Raw genomic sequence first — 10099 nt, forward strand, 5'->3', positions numbered from 1 at the left:
TATTTACTTATCATACGTGCGTCGTATTCGAGAGTAGTGTCAAAAACTTTCTTAGAAATTTGTAAGGCGCCAGATCATCTCGCTTCTTCCCTCGTTTTTTATCCCGTTCTGGTTTTACAATTTTAATATATATGATAGTAGTATATATATAAATCTAGACGACGAGTAGCTAAAATTACCATATTAGACGGACATAGATAAAATTACATTATATTTTTGATGCTAGGTTTAAATAGAAGGTTGATAATCCTTTTGTACAACTGATGAATACCATCGTAGTACATTTTAAGCATTTCTTTTTTACATCAAATATAGCTATGCCATAACAAATCATAATGCTAACAGTTGCTAGTTGCCGGCCTGATCGCATTAAAATATAAACAACAAAAATCTATATATTTCGTGATAAAAGCTTATTTCAATCTACACTAGCGAACGCGACATCAAAACCAACGAAAACCGGCACTATTGCTAACATGTAAAAAATATTTATATGCATTTGTTTATTCTAAAAGGCTGATTATTGCAAGATGTCTATTGATTTGGATAATCTTAGTATAGTTGTAGCCGTTATACAACCACGGTTTAACCTAATGTTATGGCGAAAATTCACTTCGTAGTTCTTTATCGAGTTGCTTTGTGAACCTTATCGGAAAGCACGAAGGTTGATATTGGGATGTAGCTGTCAATTGACGTCTTTGGCGATTAAAGGGTTAAAGTATTGACATAGACAAGTGCACTATAATAGATGCACGAAATATGTGTGATGATGATAATATCTAGTAGCAATTCAGGAATAAAAGTAAGTAGATGGCGCAACACGACTTCTTACATTTGTTGGCGACTGGATTTTTATGCCAAACCCTGACATATTGTCATCATGATTGTCAAATTGTTGTTTGGTTGACTGTTAGAGAATGCCTTAAGGCATTAAGTCCGCCATTTGTACCTTCGTGTATTGTGCAATAAACATTAAACAAATAAATTGTCTAGTCGGATGTATCCAGCACAGTTGCCCCAATGGGCGCACATGCCCCCACTGATTACGTGCCTATAGATGAAACAAGTTACTATTGATAAATAAGTAAAACCGTGGTAGTATAACAGTGTCAGTATGACTTAGCGGCTACATTATATTTCTATCAAAGTCAAATTTACTTGACGGTCTATAAGTTGATAAGTTATTACTTAAAATATTAACAGCGGTCCCTATGGTAAAATTTAGACTTTGTCAAAAATATTTCACATTATGTACTTCCAAGTATTTTCTTCTGCTAGCCAGATAAATAAATACTACTTAACACTACCAATCAAATACATACCTACTAGCGAATAACGCACACATACGATAATCACATAAGATTTACTCAGGAACATAAAACGTTTTACAAAAATATTTATTTGGTTCTATTTCGTGGCTATACAGTACATACATTGGACAAAAGTTACGTGAGAAAAAGTGTTTGCAAAAGGGACCAATGGCAAAGGAATAGCGAGTAACAGAGCGATTACATGCAGTATTGGTATTTAAAATATCAATTTTGATGTGTAAAAGATAATGAAATATTTCGGAAGTGCCCAGTTTCGGGCCTTCTGCATTTCCGCCTTCGGACTTGCATGGATGTATGTAGATGTACGTACTTGCTTATGTTAACTCGTACTTTTGATGTGTAAAATATCATGTAATATTTCGGAAGTGCCCAATTTCGGGCCTTTTGCATTTCGGCCTTCGGACTCGCATGGATGTATGTAGACGTACGTATTTGCAAATGTTAACTCGTATTATCGTCACATTTGGTGTTTTCCGTTAATGACCGATTTTATTTTATTTTACTGCCTGGATTCTAGCCCTTCTATAGTTCGTTTTTTTAGCATTAGAAATAAGGTGTTCAACAATCTTGATGTGTCTTTTAATTGAAAAACACATTTTAAAAATAAGTTACGGTAAATATGTTACAATTATGAATCTAATACGATCTTTTATAGACTTCTGCTTTCATAAGTAATAGTTATTGATTTTTAAAAAGTGTTTTTCAATTAAAAGACATGTCAAAATCGCTTACCTTCTTTCAAGTTCTTTCTAATGCTAAAAAAAACGAACTATAGCCAACTTCGATCAACACGGAAGGGATGCGGCATTCGCACTATTTCCCCTCTGCCTAGGTACAAGATCAACTGATCTAGCGCGGGTAATAAAACTAGTTGCGCTCGGATTTTTAACTAGACCGAGTCCAGACGCGCGAGTGAACACAACAGCAGAAAAAATGCCTAATTGCTCGGTTTTTTGTTGTAAAAAGAGGTCGGGGACATGAAATTTACAAAAAGAAGGTGTTACATTTCACATGTCATATTTTTTTACATATCATACGTTTAATTACATTTAAACACAATTATTATATTTTAGTCTCATGTAATTGCTGGATTTATCGATTTTGCTCGCCCAGTACAAATTGCGGATCGGTCGAGCGACAAATCCGACTTCTCATCTCTCAGAAAACAATAAAATTCTTTGACGAAAGTGTGTTAGTGTGCGTGTTGTGACACTTGTGATTCGTCCGTACACAAAAACAGATCGAGGTGTGCAAGATTTGTCTGTGTAAGGTGTCATTTTCTATGTATTTGCGTCGTCATTACAGATTGGATTTTGTATGGAAGTGTGTGAGAAGTGCGACTGTGTGCACGTTCCCCCCCGCGAAAAATGGCAGAATGATTTCAATGTCAAGATATCGCTTGGGCCTATCCCTTCCGACGTGTCGGATGCCCGTGTTGATCGAAGATAGCCAAGTCTCAAAAAACAAAACTACAGACAGGTAGGAAACTTTGACAGTTGCCAAAACCCCATTCGGACGACCAAGACTATAATGTCACTTCTTTCTTCTTCCTCGCGTTATCCCAGCATTTTGCCGCGGGGCATGGGAGACTGGGGTCCGCTTGACAACGAATCCCAAGAATTGACGTAGGCTCTAGTTTTAGATTTGTTTTAAGCCTAAATGTGTAAAATGCAATCTAGCTTATAAATAAATACTAAAAGCAAATTTCTGAATGCCTATTTTTTTTTGTAATAAAACCATAAACCCTAATAGCAAACACGTTTCCTCTTTCTTATAGCCTTATACAATTTTCGTGATACATAAATAATAAATGCTTGATCGGTTACCACTGGGACCCTTTTACCATTCCGACTATCCGTGATAACAACATTTAAATCTTACATTGAAGACATAAGACCTAAAAATTGCTAATACTTTTGAAAGCTTTTCCATTCACAACTATATAACATTTCATCTAAGCAGGGTTGGGCAGTATTTCAATTACATGTATTTGAAATACGTATTTGAAATACAAATTAGTATTTTGTATTTGTATTTCAAATACTACCTCAAAAGTATTTTGTATTTGGTATTTCAAATACTGCACTCACATGTATTTAGTATTTTGTATTTCAAATACTTCAAGCTTCAAAATACATTTCTATAAATACATTTTATTAAATTCTATAATCCTAAAATGTCTAATCTCTCGCACAAGCTGTGAGCCGACCGCGAACCTCCGATCCAGCCGAGATACAATTTTCATTGGCTGGATACTGGATCTATATTAGGTCAACTTCTGCGTGGAACTTTTCGTTTAAATCTAGGGGATAGGGTCATTGCAGTAGTTTCCGTCCATGCACTAGTTTTCGACGACTTGACGGATTATCGAATATATATTTCATTTTTAATTTACTACTTTTTGCGAAATCTTCATCTTCCTCGCGTTGTCCCGGCATTTTGCCACGGCTCATGGGAGCCTGGGGTCCGCTTGGAAACTAATCCCAGTAATTGGCGTTGGCACTAGTTTTTACGATAGCGACTGCCATCTGACCTTCCAACCCAGAGGGTAAACTAGGGCCGTAATTGGAATTAGTCCGGTTTCCTCACGATGTTTTCCTTCACCGAAAAGCGACTGGTAAATATCAAATGATATTTCGTACATAGTTCCGAAAAACTCACTGGTTCGAGCCGGGGTTCGAACTCGCGACCTCCGGATTGCAAGTCGCACGCTCTTACCGCTAGGCCACCAGCGCTTCCTTTTTGCGAAATATCATTGTTATATGTAGACAGATATATTGCTTAGACGCCTTAGACATAAGGATTGAAATCAGTCCAAATTTGTGCAGGAATGTAGGTATATATTCAAATTTCGTCAAGTGGACGTAAACTAGAGCTGGACGAAAACTAGCGCAATGACCCTATAAGTTTGTATGAAAGGATATTCGTTAACGTTAAAACTAAATGCTAAACAAAAAAATAAATAAAGGTATATTTTGTAATTGAAATACATTATTTTAAACACTGTAATTTGTATTTTGTATTTCAAATACCCGTCACCAAAGTAGTTTGTATTTTGTATTTCAAATACTTTTAAAAATGTATTTTGTAATTTGTATTTCAAATACGTGGAAGCCAGTATTTTGCCCAACCCTGCATCTAAGTACATGCAAGAGTTTTAGGCAAACGCATGTAGTATCCAGATCCAGTATGTCCAGAATCCAACTATAAGGTAGGTGAGGCTGTAGAGTAGTGCTAGACCGATTGAATGCAAAATAAGCACAATGGATGTCGACTAACGGAAAAAGCAGGGCTGCCAGTAGATAATTTTATTTGTAGCAATGTGTATTCAAAACTTGCATTTCATTAATTTTAGTGATTGTACACTATAGTTTTTCATTCATCGTTACTTCTGTTTTGTTTTATTCGTTTCCTCAAAGGTTAACTGGAAGAGATCCCATACAGGGATAAGTTCGCCTTTGTTGTATTTAATTTACTCTGTAACGATGTTTCTCGTGTTTTTATTTCCATGTGCAATAAAGTATATATAAAGTATATATATATACATACATACCTACATAATTTTTGATTATACGATCCAGGGCCTGCAATTATACGAAATTCGATTGCATTATACGAGAACACAATTTAAAAACTGGGGTCTTATCGCAAAGACCGAAATTCGCAAATTCGCAAAAACCTACTTATAAAGTTTGTATTTTAATTCAATTTAACGGTTGTTGTTATAATGTTATTATTCTCCTTTTATATTGAAATCTTTTTATTTTATGCATGTCATTATATTTTAAAATATTATATTATAAACTTGCTAAATTATGTTAATTTATTTTGAATTCTATTTTTAAATTGAACATAGATGGTTCTCTCTTGCCTTTTCCTTTCTTATCTGTTTACATGTAAACTTCGTTAATGTTTAAGCTAAATATGTAAATAGTAATTATAAGTTTAGAAATAATTTAGCTATTAAGGAAATAATTTGCATGACTTATTAAAGTCTGAATGTACGCTCACTCAACCATTGTAACACCACAATTGTACTACATTTAAAGCAAATAAATTACTATTACTATTACTATACTCCAACGAAGGCGTAATAAGAGTGACAGAGAGGGACGCCCGCAATATGCGATCTTCGAGTTTTGCAATTATGTATAGCCCTGAGGTTGACGTACGGTTCCATTAAATTGTATAACAGTACTGACACACTGTTTTTTGAAGTATTGTCAGTAGTTTGACATCGGTGTTTTTTTTAATCCAATTATACCGATTGACCGCCTATACGTAATAGATACGAAAAAATTCCATTATACGAAATTCGTATCCAATTCTACGATCTGGCAGCCCTGGGAAAAAGCCCAGAAACTAAGTAACTATCTTAACGTACGCGTAATGCGAACGTTTCTAGATGTGTCTAAATATACAACTGTATATCTGTATAAGTAATGTTACAAAACTATCATCCCTCAGCGCATGGTCATATGTAAATAACTGTCTACAATCATGAATCATCCTATAAGAGGAAATGTCTTAAATATAGGATTTATTTATTTATTTTTCATTTTACTTTAAACTTCAGAATAATTGATCTTTAATTAATTGCAAAAGAATAACTGCCCTTCATCCATTTATTTATTTGAGAACTATGTACCTAATACGTTAAAATTCAAATAGCGACCGGCAACTGTAACCTTTTTCTAAATAAAGGAAACAACCTTTTTTTTTTAAACCTAACGACACAAGCCATCTTACAATCAGCTCCTGTACTACTTGTTTAATCCGATGACGAAACGGCAAATGCCGAGCGGGCGTCCAACCATCATCCGGATACATTGTAGAAACAGTATGATAACTCAGAAAAAATGGAAAGCAATTCGTAATAGCAAAAAAAGTGCAATTGCGCACGCAACGCATAATCGGTGAAGAAAAATGGGGTTTTCCTCGTATGACGTAGCGTACTTTCACTTCACGCACTAAATTGATAGTACAGTCGCCTTCAGATATATCGGAGCGTCCAAGGCGCTCACACATATCTGAACACGCCTCTAATGTCAAGGCGTTAAAGTGCTTGTTCAGATGTTTTTGAGCACCTTGGCCGCTCCAATATGTCTGATGGCGACTGTTTATAGGTATATAACCAATAGTATAAACAAGTGATGTTTGTAATTTCCTTCTGGAAAAACCTAATGATTTGTAAGATTATTAGTTATAGGTAACGACAGACTGAGAGTTGTGGTCCTGTGTTGATTTTATTTATACCGCAATGGTTGAAAATAAGACATTCGGCCGATTATAAGCGGGCACCGTAACCTATGAGCGCTTACCGACCTTTTGTAGTAACTAACGCTCGGTTGTGATTATATCGCGAAGAATGCTTATAAGAGCATAGAGAAAAAAATAAAATGTATTTTTTTCTCTATGATAAGAGTTAAAAGTGTTATAGCGATATCGTACGCCGTAAAAGTAACCTTAATGCATTTAAGTAAGGTTTATATTTGCTAACCTTGTAACGTTGGCGAGTGTGTGACACTTTTGGATATGAAAAATGGCGGAATGGATTAATACAAAGCTCAAGACATCAACATACTATATCCTTGAATACTGTTGAAACTTTACTTATTATTCATACTTCTCGTTTTCGGCGATTTAAACATCAGCTATTTTATAATCGATTTATTACATACATTATTTAATAACTGATGAATGAACTAATGAGCGTTTCAATCGTGAGTAACTTTCTTTTAATAAATGGGTTGCATTCGGTTCCGTTTACACAATTACGTGGTTTTAATATACGAATTGATTTTGATCAGTCACGCTAACCCACAGACAATCCAACCTCTAGACATATCATAGTCGCGCTACCCCCTCTGCCACACATGCGGTAGCGTTACTCCATCTTCGAGTCAATCCCGTGCCGTGATTGGTCCGTTTCTTTGAACGGACCAATCACGGCACGGGATTCGCTCACCTCGTCCCCCCGCACCCCCGTATTTTTGGCAGCATCGATTTCATGAAAGAATTGGCCTAAGCTCAGTCTAGAGGTTGGATTGTCAGTGCGCTAACCATACGCCGAAGAATGTAAAATAAGATCATGTTTCTATCAAAAAACGTTTTCTTTAACTCACTTCAATTAATAAATTTCGAGTGGTAATAATTATAGTTGGTCTTACCAATTTGTCAGTCAGTAAGAACCAGGAAAAATGTACTCATCTTTTTCTTTTGGGTACTAGTACTAGTTTAAGACAAAGATAGTATGATTCTCTCTGTCTATGTTTGAAATGAGACAGTCCTTTGACAAACTATAGTTGTATAGTCGAATAGTAGAATAGGTATAGTAGATAGTAGAAATATTTTATATGGTCACTGATTTCAATATTGCTAGTTCCGAAGATATTATAAGACACTGAAACTGAAACTGACATAAGTATTTCCTAAAGTCGAAATAAACCTCAAAAAATCCCCTTGTAATTCTCAACTTCGACACTACTTGCGTTTACCTAATAGAACCTATAGGAAAACACCAGCGGGCTGCCCTATGCCCGTCACTTTCGCACTTACATACTTGTTAGAACGTGACAGGCATGGTGACAAACGATAAAAATGCGACCATGCTACTAGGGCAGAACGCGTAAAGCAGTAGAACTATTGTAGCCTCAAATTTGACAGCTAAAGTAGATGGCACTGTACGATCGAACATTATGCAGTAACTAGGCTTTCAAGCGCTAACTTTGACATTACAGTTAACACATTCATTGCCACCCAGCCAAACAAGACATCCGCGCCATCTACTCCAACTACCAGCTGCGTTCACATGTTTTTGAACCCACTTTACGTTATTAGTATTTCCCTCAGTTTATGCTAGTATTTAAAATCTTGCTACCATCCTGGCCCCTATTTCACCACGGCGACAGGTGCGACAATTCGACAAATGTCACTGTTGCTGACGCCACAGGCATCCATGGGCTACGGTTAACGCTTACCATCGGGCGGGCCGTACTCCTGTTTGCCACCATCATTGTATTATTTAAAAAAACTTTATTATATCGGCAAAAAACAGGTATTTCTCTTTCGAAGTTTATGATGATGATTGAACTTTCGGTAATTTTTGACACGAAATGAGTTCTGTGTCGCAATTTCGTGACAATTGTCGTGTTTCTTGTGACAATTGTCATTAGCTTCGGAAAATAAGTACTTATTTATTGGCGATATAATGGAGTTTTTTTTAAATTAATATGTTGGTGGCAAACAAGCACACCGCCCGTCCGATGGTAAGCGGTTACCGTAGTCTATGGAGGCCTGTGACGTCAGTAATAGTGATGTCGACAATTGTCGCACCTGTCACCGTGGTGAAATAGGGGCCTGGTCTAACCACGACTTAACCTGCAACAGCACACATTTTCTACGTAGTAACAATTCTCCTAAGCTAATTACGATACATTGGAAGGGTTACGCCCTAGCATAGAGAAAAAAAATACATAGATTGCTCACTCCATACATCAGCTTTGGTACCAAAAAGACTATTAATTTCAGTGTCGACATCTAGCATCGAGTAGCGGAACAATCAGTACTGCTTTCCGGTCGGTGCTACATATATTGTCAAGTAGCAGTACTGATAGTTCCGCTACTCGATGCTAGATGTCGACACTGAAATTAATAGTCTTTTTGGTACCAAAACTCATGTATGGAGTGAGCACTCTCGTCTTACTATATTTCTCTATGGCCCTAGCTATATAAATGTATTGTTGTTTCATTTGTACAGGCATGCTATCTCATTAATATTTTGAAGACTGAAGACACTGCGGTTGTATTTTGTCCTACACGGCTACCATGAGTTAGCATTTGACATTTACGCTAGCGAATGGGTGAACTCGATCGCAGTTTATCTCGCTCGTACTGGTGTATTGGTGCGATCGAGTTCACAGTCGCTAGCGTAAAAGTCAAATATCAACTCATGGCAGCCGCACTTATAACCCAATGTACAATATTTGTCACAGAATGTCATGTTAGTCGTTGAATCTCTTTTAAATAAAAATAATGTCGATGTATCAAGAGTTAAAACCATACACTTTAATACGTACATTATATTGTACACTGGGCGTTATAAGGACATTACAATGGGTAAATCAGGGTCTGTTTTTGAGACTTTTTAATCGTCCAGAGTTAGCGCATAATATTAGGAGCCGTAGACAGCTGTTTAGCTGTTGTTAGCTGTTTGTTGTTGTTGTTTTTGTGTTGTGTTGTTTGTTGTTGTTGTTTAGCTATAAAATTCGAAGGACCAATGCTATGTCAATCAATATTTTGCACTTACTGACTTCACTTTCATGTTGATTTTGATAAGCTATGGTGGCAAACATTAACAACTTAGGTTTACCCGAATCAAACGTAAAAACAAAGGTTTCAAACGTCTCCAAAACCGACCCTAAAAAACCTTAGTAACATTTGAATGAGCAACATTTTACAAAGATTCTTTCCATTCGAAGCGAAAACTTTACATATTTAGCAAGGAAGCTTCTGGCACTGTCTAAAATCATTTTCGGATAGCCAGGCAACGCACCACTGTGTAAATGTATAAAGACAAAATTTTATTGAACCACATTGGAAATATAACAAAAGTCGAAATCTCTAGAACACTCCTGAAACTTGGTACAGATACAGTGCATAATTATTTTCCATCGTGTTTTCACGGAGACGTACGAAGGTGTCTTGCTATTTCAGTCAGTCTCGGTACAAAAAGTACTGTGGTTGACTGAAGCAGCATGACAAATACG

The sequence above is a fragment of the Cydia amplana genome, chromosome 17 (assembly GCF_948474715.1).
Source record: "Cydia amplana chromosome 17, ilCydAmpl1.1, whole genome shotgun sequence".
NCBI lineage: Eukaryota > Metazoa > Arthropoda > Insecta > Lepidoptera > Tortricidae > Cydia > Cydia amplana.